Genomic DNA, 11325 nt, shown 5'->3' with positions numbered 1-11325 from the left:
CAATAGGCCATCAGTGTAGGCCTGAAGTGTAATTATCTAGCTTCTTCCACAACTCAAAACAGATGTTACTTATTATGGCCTGATGAGTTGTTGTGGTCCAATAATCATATAGTTCTCTCTCATACAGCAGTCCGTTTCAATATGATTTCTAGTGTGGTCGTGTTGGAGGGAAACGGAATACAGAATCTCAACATAAAGGAATGGGAAAGCGGGGAATGAAAGACATAAATGGTCTGAGAGAGGTTGTAAGGAAGAGATGTGAGGAAAAGCAACTCAGTGGTTCCATTTTACTTTATTTGACTGCTGTGGTGGTATCTCCTGGCATTAAAATGTTTTAACAGCTTGTGTCACGACAGGACAGACATAGACCCTTGTGTTATGGGGCCATTGCTGTGTGTGTGTGTGTGTGTGGGGGTGGGTGGGTGGGTGGAGGGGAGAGCTACACCGGGGTTGCACCGTTTTTAATTATCGGATGTAAAGCGTCTGTAATTCCACCTGTGCCTTTTGTTGCAGAGCGCTCCACAAACGAGAGGGATTCCGTCTGTGGCCTGTCCCGCGCGCTCAGGATTACCACGCATCGTTAATCAAAGGCAACGCTGCAGGACCGAGTAGGGACTCTGCGCCGCAGAGAAAAGTTCGCCCCAGGTGATAGCAAGCTCATTATCATATTATCGCCTCAGGCACAACCATTAGAGTGGAAATTGCAGACAAGCGTTTTTTGAGAAACGGGGCGATTCATGCGGAGATCAGAGGAATGACTTGGAACCCCCCCTCGAACCCTCTCTCTCTCTCCCTCTCTCTGGAGTGCTCTGTGTCCTCTGTTTCTCTCTCCCAGTTGTCTCTTTTTTTCTTTTCCATTTTCTTCCAGGTTTCCTGTACACTTTTCCAACTATTGAGCTAAGGTGAGCTGTACTGCCCTGGTCTGACAACGTGAACCAGCACAGTACGGTTTGGGTCAGCACAATATTGTGAAAAGGGTATATTGTTACTCTCTCACGCCCCCTTTTTATTCTTTCTGTGTCCTTGATTTATTCTACTTCAGTTTGGTACAATTCCAACAAAATGTGCTTTATTGGCACAACAGGTGATACGCTTCATCTCAGTACATTTGACATTCAGTCATTTAGCAGACGCTCTTATCCAGAGTGACTTACAGTAGTGGATACATTTCAGTACACTGTAACGGAAAACTGTAAATTCTACTGTAATTTGGGGCATTATCAACAGCAAAATACTCTTTTTGCTGCAGTATACTGTAAATGATGGTGCATTGTGAGAAAATGTTGTGGGCGGGGCAAATAATTGCTTTATTTCGATTGGTACTGTAATTCCACCCCACAGAATACAGTACCCTACCATAGATTTGGAGCGCCAAAAACCGTTTGACCACTAGTGGGTGCATGGTATTGTTGTTTCTGCCCATTAACATATTTTCAGGCGTGCCTTGTAAAAGGCTATTTTAGTTGCACCCGTGATTGAGAATACTGTACCAATGTAACTCTTATGTGGTTATAGTGCCCCATCAGTTTGTATAGGGGACAGATTGGAGTGGCAGCAAGTCTTAACCCTTAAATGGTTGAGCATGTTTTTTTGGTCTGTTTTACCCTGTAGTCGCTACCAGTTTGGAAGCCTTTGTTAAGGCCTCTAGAAGTGCAACTGTCATAAAACACCAAATATTCATGAATATATAGTAATGTGTAAACACTTTACCTAGCAGCCAACCTGCTTTCACCAATCCCTTGTAATTACAGTAAAATACTGTGAAATACAAACTCATTTCCATTAAAAAATGGTTGCAAAAAAAAAAATTGGGCCCACGCTGCAGACGTCTACATCGGTCAGTTAATACAGGACTATTAAAGGCCCAGTGCACTACTGTACATGATTTCATCTGTGTTATTTCATTGTTGTGATGTCTTCACTATTATTCTACAATGTAGAAACAAGTAACAATAAAGAAAAAACCTTGAATGAGTAGGTGTGTCCAAACTTTTGACTGGTACTGCATATATTTTTCAATTCAGATTCAATTCAGGGGGTGCTGCAGTACCCTCAGTACCCCTACCTCCCATGTTCAATCATCCATGAATTTATTCCGATTATGGTTAGCATTTACTCCTTTACAGTATAATAGTCCATTTTATAACATCGTACTGTGTGCTATTACACAGTACTTGCTTTGATACCGTATTTATATTACAGTAGCTGTACTGTAGTATGAAATACAGAATTTTACTTGCCATCGAGCTGCCTGTAAGCTACAGTCAAATTCACAGTCACCCCTTTACAGTGTGTATATATCAAAATGTATACAGTTTAATGCAATATCACATGTTCTCCCTGCCTGTCTCTTTTTAAACTGTGGGCTTTATTGCGGTGGCAGTTTCCGTGAAGAAGTCCAGCCTACAACAGCCTATGGATACACTGGATTTGACATCCTTGCGCGACATGTGAGATGTATTTTCAGTCACTTTGCATCTTAACTGGAACTTCCAGCGAATCCCCTCAATGAGATAGCTATGGCCCCTGTCCCCAAAATGAGCATTGTGTGGTTTGGCCCACCCCTTGGACCTTGTGGCCTCATCCATTCAAGATGGGGGGGGATACCCCACAGTGATGGAAGGCCCTGGCCACGCCTGGACCACTAATGAACGGGCAATTAGAGAGGAGACCTATTGCTCCTGGTGTAAACAAAGAAATTAACATTAATCAAAGACTAGGGCTGGGTGGGGTGTTGTGTGTGTGTGTGTGCATGCTCTTGTCGTGTGTGTGGCAGGGGGGGCCACGACACAGGCGCTGGTCACATCAGGGGCCAGCGGTCAGGCCGACACATTGAATAGCAATGAGAAGCTTAGGAGAGGCCAGCGCCCAGCTTGAAACCCTTTAATTGCTATTAGTGTTTTTGGAAAGAGGGAGAAGATCAATAGCTGACCCAGCACGTAATAACATAGAGTCTGTGTCGACAATGGGACCCTATTCCTTATGTAGTGCATTACTTTTGACCAGGACCCAAAGGGTATCCCATAGGGCTCTGGTTAAAAGTAGTGCACTATATAGGTAGTAGGGTGCCATGTGGGATTTAGACAGACTGGGAGGGGTGATGACTGGACATGCTAGCAGGTGCAGAGAGACAGAGAACATGGGCTTTGAACTGCTGCACCGCAGTTTAAAACCAATCATCTCATGGCTTGTACAACGTGCGCCATAATCGTTTCAGAACTCACACAGACGTTTTTATCTGAGGCCTGAGCGAATGAGTAAAAAAATGTTACATTTTGGCCCAAAGTTGCTTTTATGACTGGGATTGCTGTTATATTTCATGCTCATTCTTGGTGCGTTCGTGAGGCTCCATCTGTATGTAATGTAGAAAGTGGTGCTATTAAAAGATCTCCTATAGAGATGATCAGAGTGGGGTGGAGGAGGTGGGAGAGAAGGATGGGGTAGTTTCCCTTCACTGTGTTCTTGGGATGACCAACATCATGATTATGGCCTACACACACATGTGGGCATACACACCAACACACACGCGCGCACACACATACACATAGCCCCCCCCCCCCCACACACACACCACCTCTCTTACTTTTGTGTCACATTGGAGTTGGGTTCAAGTATGACTGACTAGTTCCTAGAGTCCAGGTTCAGGGAGTTCTCTATGTGGCGTCTCCGGTTATAACTCACCAATAGGTGGCTTTTTAAAATACCTTCAGACACTGCAAAGAGTATAGTGTTTCAAACGAATGACAAGCTGGACACTTTGAGAAGAAAAAAAAGAGGGGGGGAAAGGGAAAAAAGGAGAAAAAAAATCACACTTTTCAATCTTACCCTTGCTCCTTCAAACAACGAACCGAGTATGAAAAGTCCTCGTCTTTAACTTTAAGACAAGTCTTAGTTAAATAGGAATTATTTCCCCCTGGTGTAGCCTATACGTCTGACATTTACACCTTGGGTCAATGTGTCCCGGAGGGGCATAATTCAGTCCACTGTGTGTGTGTGCATATGTTTGCCTATGCGTGCGTGTGTCTGTGTGCGCGCTCACTGCCCATGCCTCCTGTGGCTAGCCCTCAATATGATTTATGGCTAGCTGACTCACTAACCTCCAGACTCACTGAGGTACTGTGTACTGTGCCGTTTAGCCTAGTGTGGAGTGGAGTCACTGCATGTGTACTGTGGACTGTATGTTTAGTGTGTTGTGTGTGTGTGCCTGTTTCTATGGTGTATTTGTCATATTTTCATTTGCGATTAGGGATATGTATTTTGTCTGTAGGTAGTTTTTTATCTACTGTGTATTTTAGTATGTATCTAGAGTGTTAGTGTGTATAAAACATGTATTAAGGTGTGTCTAGAGTAAAGTAAGCATATGTGTTTTCTAATGTGTATTTAGTGTGTGTATAGAGTGTATTGTGTATCTAGAGAGTGTTAGTGTGTATCTATGATGTATGTGTATCTGTTGTGTATCTAGGGTGTTTTAGTGTATCTAATATGTATTTCATGTATTAAAAGCCTCAGCTAGCTGGCCAGTGTTCAGAGGCTGTTCCACCAGGGAAGGAAAGTGGGCAGTGTGGTTTGAGAGAACTGTCTGCTTTCTATGATCTGAACAGCAGGAGAGAGCCAGTGTGGTCACCCAGCCAGCAAATAAGGTTCCGCGAACCATATGTTTCTTAGAGCTTGGTGAGAGCGTGTATGTGCTATGGTTATTTTGCATACAACCTTCCCATAACGTTCTGGAAATGGTGCTGGATAGTTTCTTGTGTTTGGAACATTCTCAGCACATTTTAAGGAACTTGACAAAATAATGGTATTTTCTTGGTACAGTATTTCATTACTTTAACCGAGTGTTTCCTAAAAGTTCAAACATTGTTACATTTAATTACATTTTTGGTCATGTTCTACGAACGTTCTCCAAGTGGTTTGACACTGGAATAGTTTAGAGAATGTTAAGAAACAACGTTCTTCTGTGGGAATTTCAGTACTTAAGCATAATGTTTTCTCATGGTTCTATGTTTTCTCATGGTTCTATTCATATTCTCACTTTCTATAAAAAAAAACACAAGAAAACAGTAGTAAAGTTCAAAGAACACTGTTTAGAATGATTTTTAAAAAACATATATTCCGTCCCCGAGGCCGGTGACGACCCGCGCGTCGGGGGAGGGGTACTGACACGACTTCTGCCGAAGTCGATGCCTCTCCTTGTTCGGGCGGTGCTCGGCGGTCGACGTCGCCGGTCTTCTAGCCATCATTGATCAATTTTTCATTTTCCATTGGTTTTGTCTTGTCTTCCTACACACCTGGTTCCAATCCCATTCATTATCCTGTTGTGTATTTAACCATCTGTTTCCCCTCATGTCCTTGTCAGAGATTGTTTGTTTGTTCGTGTAGTTTGTATTGGTGCGCGTCGGGTCCTCGTACCAACTTTATTTTGATTAGGTATCATGGTTTTGGAGCTGTGTTTTTAAGTTATTAAACTACTCCATTATACCATGTTCGATTCTCCTGCGCCTGACTTCCCTGCCACCTACATGCACGTCGACGACATGGCCGCACCCTCTAACTGGCCACACCTGATCTTAATGAGTGTTTGTTTCCTTTGGAATGGGGCCTGTTTGAATAGACCAAAATAAACAGCTCTGTATGTGTCAAAAACATGGCACGCTAGCTCCATCCTGGTGGCGCAGTGGACTAATTCCATGGATAGAGAACAGAAGATCATGAGTACGAATTTCACTGACGCTGTGCCACAAGAAAAAATAAAATTTTTAATGTGTCCTGTCTGTTTTTGGAGTTCAAAACAGTTAACTCAAACTAAGCTAGCAGTGTTATTGAAACATTCCAGTGAAAGTTTTAAGGAAGTTATTCAAAAACCTCCAAATAACTATAATTTCATTTCTCAGAACGTTAATAAAAACTCCCAGGAAAACTTTCAGGGAACCATAGTAAAACGTTCTCAGAACCTCCCTGCAACTTAAAAATGTATGTTCCCAGAACAGGTAAAATGTTCACTTCATTCTCAGGAAAAAAAAAATGTTTCTAAATTTTACTACTCAGGAAACTTATGGCTTCATTCCCAGAACCCAGAATGTGAAGCCAAAAACGTACGTTCCTACAACTTCCAAGGAACATAATGTGCTAGCGGGGCACAGAGTGTAGGTGGGAGGGAAGAGGTGGAATGGGAGTGAGAGAGCAGGACAGAGCGAGAGGGAAAGGAAGGGTGTGTGTCTGCCATGTGTGTGTGTGTGTCTGAGAGAGCGGGAGAAAGTGTGAGGAGAGAGAGCATGTCCAACATACACTGTGCATTTCACAGAGTAATCCACATACAAATTCAAACATCAAAACCGTCAATCATGCTTCAATATGGTTACCCATAGAGTTTTACCAGGACTCTGACGAAATGCACCGCGACCCAGGTGAAACTCAATGGCAGTCACTCTGGGCCTAAACCGAAGCCGCGGTGTGGGATACAGTCTGTCATTGGCGTGTTGTTTTCTTGTCATGGTCCATGAGCATGGGTTCTTGCATGACATTTACCATTCAGGCTTACTCAGTGTTAATGACACTCCGGAAGCAGAACTTGCCCTTGAACCATTCTCTACTAAAAATGGTCCATGCTCTGATAAACATGCTCCGATTGAAGAGATTAAGATTTAAAGATATAGCCAACCCATGGTTCACGCCTGAACTTGCTGAGTTAATTCAGCTAAGGAACTAAACTTGGTCTGAAGCTAGACACACTGGTAACACTGCTAACTGGCTCACCTTCAGACAACTTAAAAAGATTTACTGCTTCCATAAAAAAAAAAGGTTTCATTGGAATGATTTCATAAATTCAATTTCTGATCCTCGTAGCGATCCAGCTATGACATTTGTAAAAAGAAGCAGACACACTTCTCTGCCCAATGAGGTTCCACTTAACTCCAAAACGAAAACAGACAAAACTGAAATAACTGACACGTTTAACCAACATATAGCATCAATAAGGACAACTCTACTTGCTGGTTGGGGTTTTAGTCTGGGTTTCTGTACAGCACTTTGAGATATCAGCTGATGAACGAAGGGCTATATAAATACATTTGATTTGAAAAGACTGTTCATGATAAAAACCTCATCTCTGATGCACCCGTTTAGTCACAGACTTGCCTGCTACTATAAATTATGACCCATTGTTCTCTCTTCTGCAAGTCATTACTAGGGACGTTCTGGGCGCTCTCTTAGTTATTGATGTAAAACATTAAAATAACTGGGGCAGACATGCTCGCTTTTAAGGCTCTCTGATTGCAGAGCCCTTGACACATACTTTTTATCTATCCATTATTCCTAAAGTGTGGAAAGCGGCCCTTATTCTCCCGCTCCACAAAGGTGGTGAACCCTGCGATCGTTAAAATTACCGGCCAATTTCAAAACGTTCATGTCTCGCGACAATATTGGATCACTACTGGCTATGAGCGAATGAGTGAAGCGCGTTTGGAGCAATACTGGCTGTATCAAAGGCTCAGCCAATCGTTCACATAACAACAGAATGCAGCAAGCGACTGAAGAGAGACGAGACAACCAATTTGCTAGTTACAGCATCAGCGCGCGCTCTGGAAAGACAGCGGGAGAGTGGAAAGGCAGTTTGCCAGTTACAGCAGCGCGTCCCCTGAACGATAACGAAGAGGTAGGTGAGACGCCTGACCACGGAGACGGGGGTGAGGTGATAAAGCGTACTTCATGAAAAAACAACTGGCATTTGGATAGTTTGAGGTGAGGGAGAAGTGTGGTGGAACAAGAATGGTTAGCATTGTTAAGTATCTTGCTACAGTAGCTGGATATAATTCTCCGTTAGCTAGCCAGAGAAATGTTGAGTAACATTAGCAAATTTAGCTGATCAAATAATTTAGTTTATGGTGTGAAGTTTTGCTGGCTAATAAAGTCAGACAGCTAGCTAGCTAACGTTAGTAACCTAACCAATTCGCTATATTTTTAACTGGTATACGACTCCTTGTTATAACGTTAGTTGCTTAATGGACCCTGGCAATCTGTGTGAAATGTTAACTACTTAACTAGCTAGCAAACTATCTAATATCTATGAACTAGTGTTTCCCCTCTACAGTATGTGGTTCATTTTCAGAATGAGAATTAGGTGAAAATGAGGCGTTACTTTTGGATTCAGGGATCAAGTGTAGCTGTAGCTGGGCCTGGTTTAAGCTGGATGCCACTATAGAGGTGAAAGGAACCCCACACACTTATCCTCTTTCTCACTTTTTCAATACAGTGGATAAAAAGAGGTATGCCAGGTGTACTCTGCCTGAAAGAGATCCATTTTGCCAACAAAGGGTCTCATGCTCTGCTGGCACATTGTAGAACAAAGTGGAATCCAAGATGGCGTAGCAGTCAGACGTCGTGTCGTGTCCCTTGTATATATCGTTTTTTTACATTTTTTTTTCCTTCGCATATCTTTTAAAACATTTTGCTAAACCTCAACTTCGAAATACTCGCCTGCAACCCGCCTCACCCAAAAGCGGATCTGCCTTTTTTCCCTAAAGTATTTATATTTACTTCGGATCCGGAACCCCTCAACTGAAGCTAGCCAGCTAACTACCAGCAAACCATTGCTAGCGGTCATCAGCTAACCTTTAGCTCGGAAAGCTCTCACCAGTTCGAACAACGCGACTCTAACCAGAGCATAACGGACCTATTATTTTTATCCCCGGATTCAAACGGAACATTTTCAGCTGGATCTTCACAACTAGCTAACTATCTAACCGCAACCCCGGATGATTACTCCTGGCTAGCGTTTACATCCACTTAGCTTGAAGCTAACCCGGCCAGAGCTCCTGTGCTACCACCGAAGCATACTCCTGGGCTACAATATCCGGACCCACGACCGGTCTATCGATGTCACCGCATGAAGAGGCATAAACAGACTCACCCCATCGCGACGTCCCCCAAAGACTAACTTTCTAGCCCTTGCTATCTGCTTGCTTGCTAATTCGGCCTGCTAACTGCTAGCTTGTTTAGCCCCGGTCCGCTAACTGCTACCTTGTTTAGCCCCGGCCTACTAACTGTTAGCTTGTTAGCACAGGCCTGCTAACTGTCTGAATCGCCGCGTCCCAACCACTCACTGGACCCATATTTACTTTCAATCTCTTTTAGATTTTTAATTCGATTATACCTTCCGGTAACCTACCTCACCCAATGTGATACGGAATCGCTATTATTTTTAATTTTTAGAACACATTCAAGAACCTCCAGAAGCTAACCACCTAACTAGCTACAAGCTATTTAGTCATTGTTAGCCACTGCTAGCGGCTTTACCTTCTGCACAGCCAGCCAGTTTTTTTAACCTGGATAATACTCGCCAGTCTAGCTTCCCTGTCCCATCCACCGCTGCCCCCTGGACACTGATCACTTGGCTACATAGCTGATGCATGCTGGACTGTCCATTAATCACGGTACTCCATTCTGCTTGTTTATGTTTTATCTGTCGGCCCCAGCCGCACTCAGGCTCTGTGTGTAGTTAATCCGTAATGTCATACTTTCCAGGTCCATACCCAAACAGTTCGAACTACTAATTTTAAAAATTACTCTCTCCAGAAATAAGTCTCTCACTGTTGCCGCCTGCTACCGACCCCCCCTCAGCTCCCAGCTGTGCCCTGGACACCATTTGTGAATTGATCGCCCCCCCATCTAGCTTCAGAGTTTGTTCTGTTAGGTGACCTAAACTGGGATATGCTTAACACCCCGGCAGTCATACAATCTAAGCAAGATGCCCTCAATCTCACACAAATCATCAAGGAACCCACCAGGTACAACCCTAAATCTGTAAACAAGGGCACCCTCATAGACGTCATCCTGACCAACTGGCCCTCCAAATACACCTCCGCTGTCTTCAACCAGGATCTCAGCGATCACTGCCTCATTGCCTGTGTCCGCTACGGAGCCCCAGTCAAACGACCACCCCTCATCACTGTCAAACGCTCCCTAAAACACTTCTGTGAGCAGGCCTTTCTAATCGACCTGGCCCGGGTATCCTGGAAGGACATTGACCTCATCCCGTCAGTTGAGGATGCCTGGTCATTCTTTAAAAGTAACTTCCTCACCATTTTAGATAAGCATGCTCCGTTCAAAAAACAGATATAGCCCTTGGTTCACTCCAGACCTGACTGCCCTCGACCAGCACAAAAACATCCTGTGGCGGACTGCAATAGCATCGAATAGTCCCCGCGATATGCAACTGTTCAGGGAAGTCAGGAACCAATACACGCAGTCAGTCAGGAAAGCTAAGGCCAGCTTCTTCAGGCAGAAATTTGCATCCTGTAGCTCCAACTCCAAAAAGTTCTGGGACACTGTGAAGTCCATGGAGAACAAGAGCACCTCCTCCCAGCTGCCCACTGCACTGAGGCTAGGTAACACGGTCACCACCGATAAATCCATGATTATCGAAAACTTCAACAAGCATTTCTCAACGGCTGGCCATGCCTTCCTCCTGGCTACTCCAACCTCGGCCAACAGCCCCCCCCCCCCCCCCACAGCTACTCGCCCAAACCTCTCCAGGTTCTCCTTTACCCAAATCCAGATAGCAGATGTTCTGAAAGAGCTGCAAAACCTGGACCCGTACAAATCAGCTGGGCTTGACAATCTGGACCCTCTATTTCTGAATCTATCCGCCGCCATTGTCGCAACCCCTATTACCAGCCTGTTCAACCTCTCTTTCATATTGTCTGAGATCCCCAAGGATTGGAAAGCTGCCGCAGTCATCCGCCTCTTCAAAGGGGGAGACACCCTGGACCCAAACTGTTACAGACCTATATCCATCCTGCCCTGCCTATCTAAGGTCTTCGATAGCCAAGTCAACAAACAGGTCACTGACCATCTCGAATCCCACCGTACCTTCTCCGCTGTGCAATCTGGTTTCCGAGCCGGTCACGGGTGCACCTCAGCCACGCTCAAGCCACGCTCAAGGTACTTTCGACTCTGTCAATCACCGTATTCTTATCGGCAGACTCAGTAGCCTCGGTCTTTCTGATGACTGCCTTGCCTGGTTCACCAACTACTTTGCAGACAGAGTTCAGTGTGTCAAATCGTAGGGCATGCTGTCCGGTCCTCTGGCAGTCTCTATGGGGGTGCCACAGGGTTCAATTCTCGGGCCGACTCTTTTCTCTGTATATATCAATGATGTTGCTCTTGCTGCGGGCGATTCCCTGATCCACCTCTACGCAGACGACACCATTCTATATACTTCCGGCCCGTCCTTGGACACTGTGCTATCTAACCTCCAAACGAGCTTCAATGCCATACAACACTCCTTCCGTGGCCTCTAACTGCTCTTAAACGCTAGTAAAACCAAAT

Source organism: Oncorhynchus clarkii, chromosome 5 (assembly GCF_045791955.1).
Source record: "Oncorhynchus clarkii lewisi isolate Uvic-CL-2024 chromosome 5, UVic_Ocla_1.0, whole genome shotgun sequence".
Taxonomy (NCBI): Eukaryota; Metazoa; Chordata; class Actinopteri; order Salmoniformes; family Salmonidae; genus Oncorhynchus; species Oncorhynchus clarkii.
The sequence above is the reverse complement of the archived record's forward strand: the minus strand, read 5'-3'. Positions refer to the sequence as shown.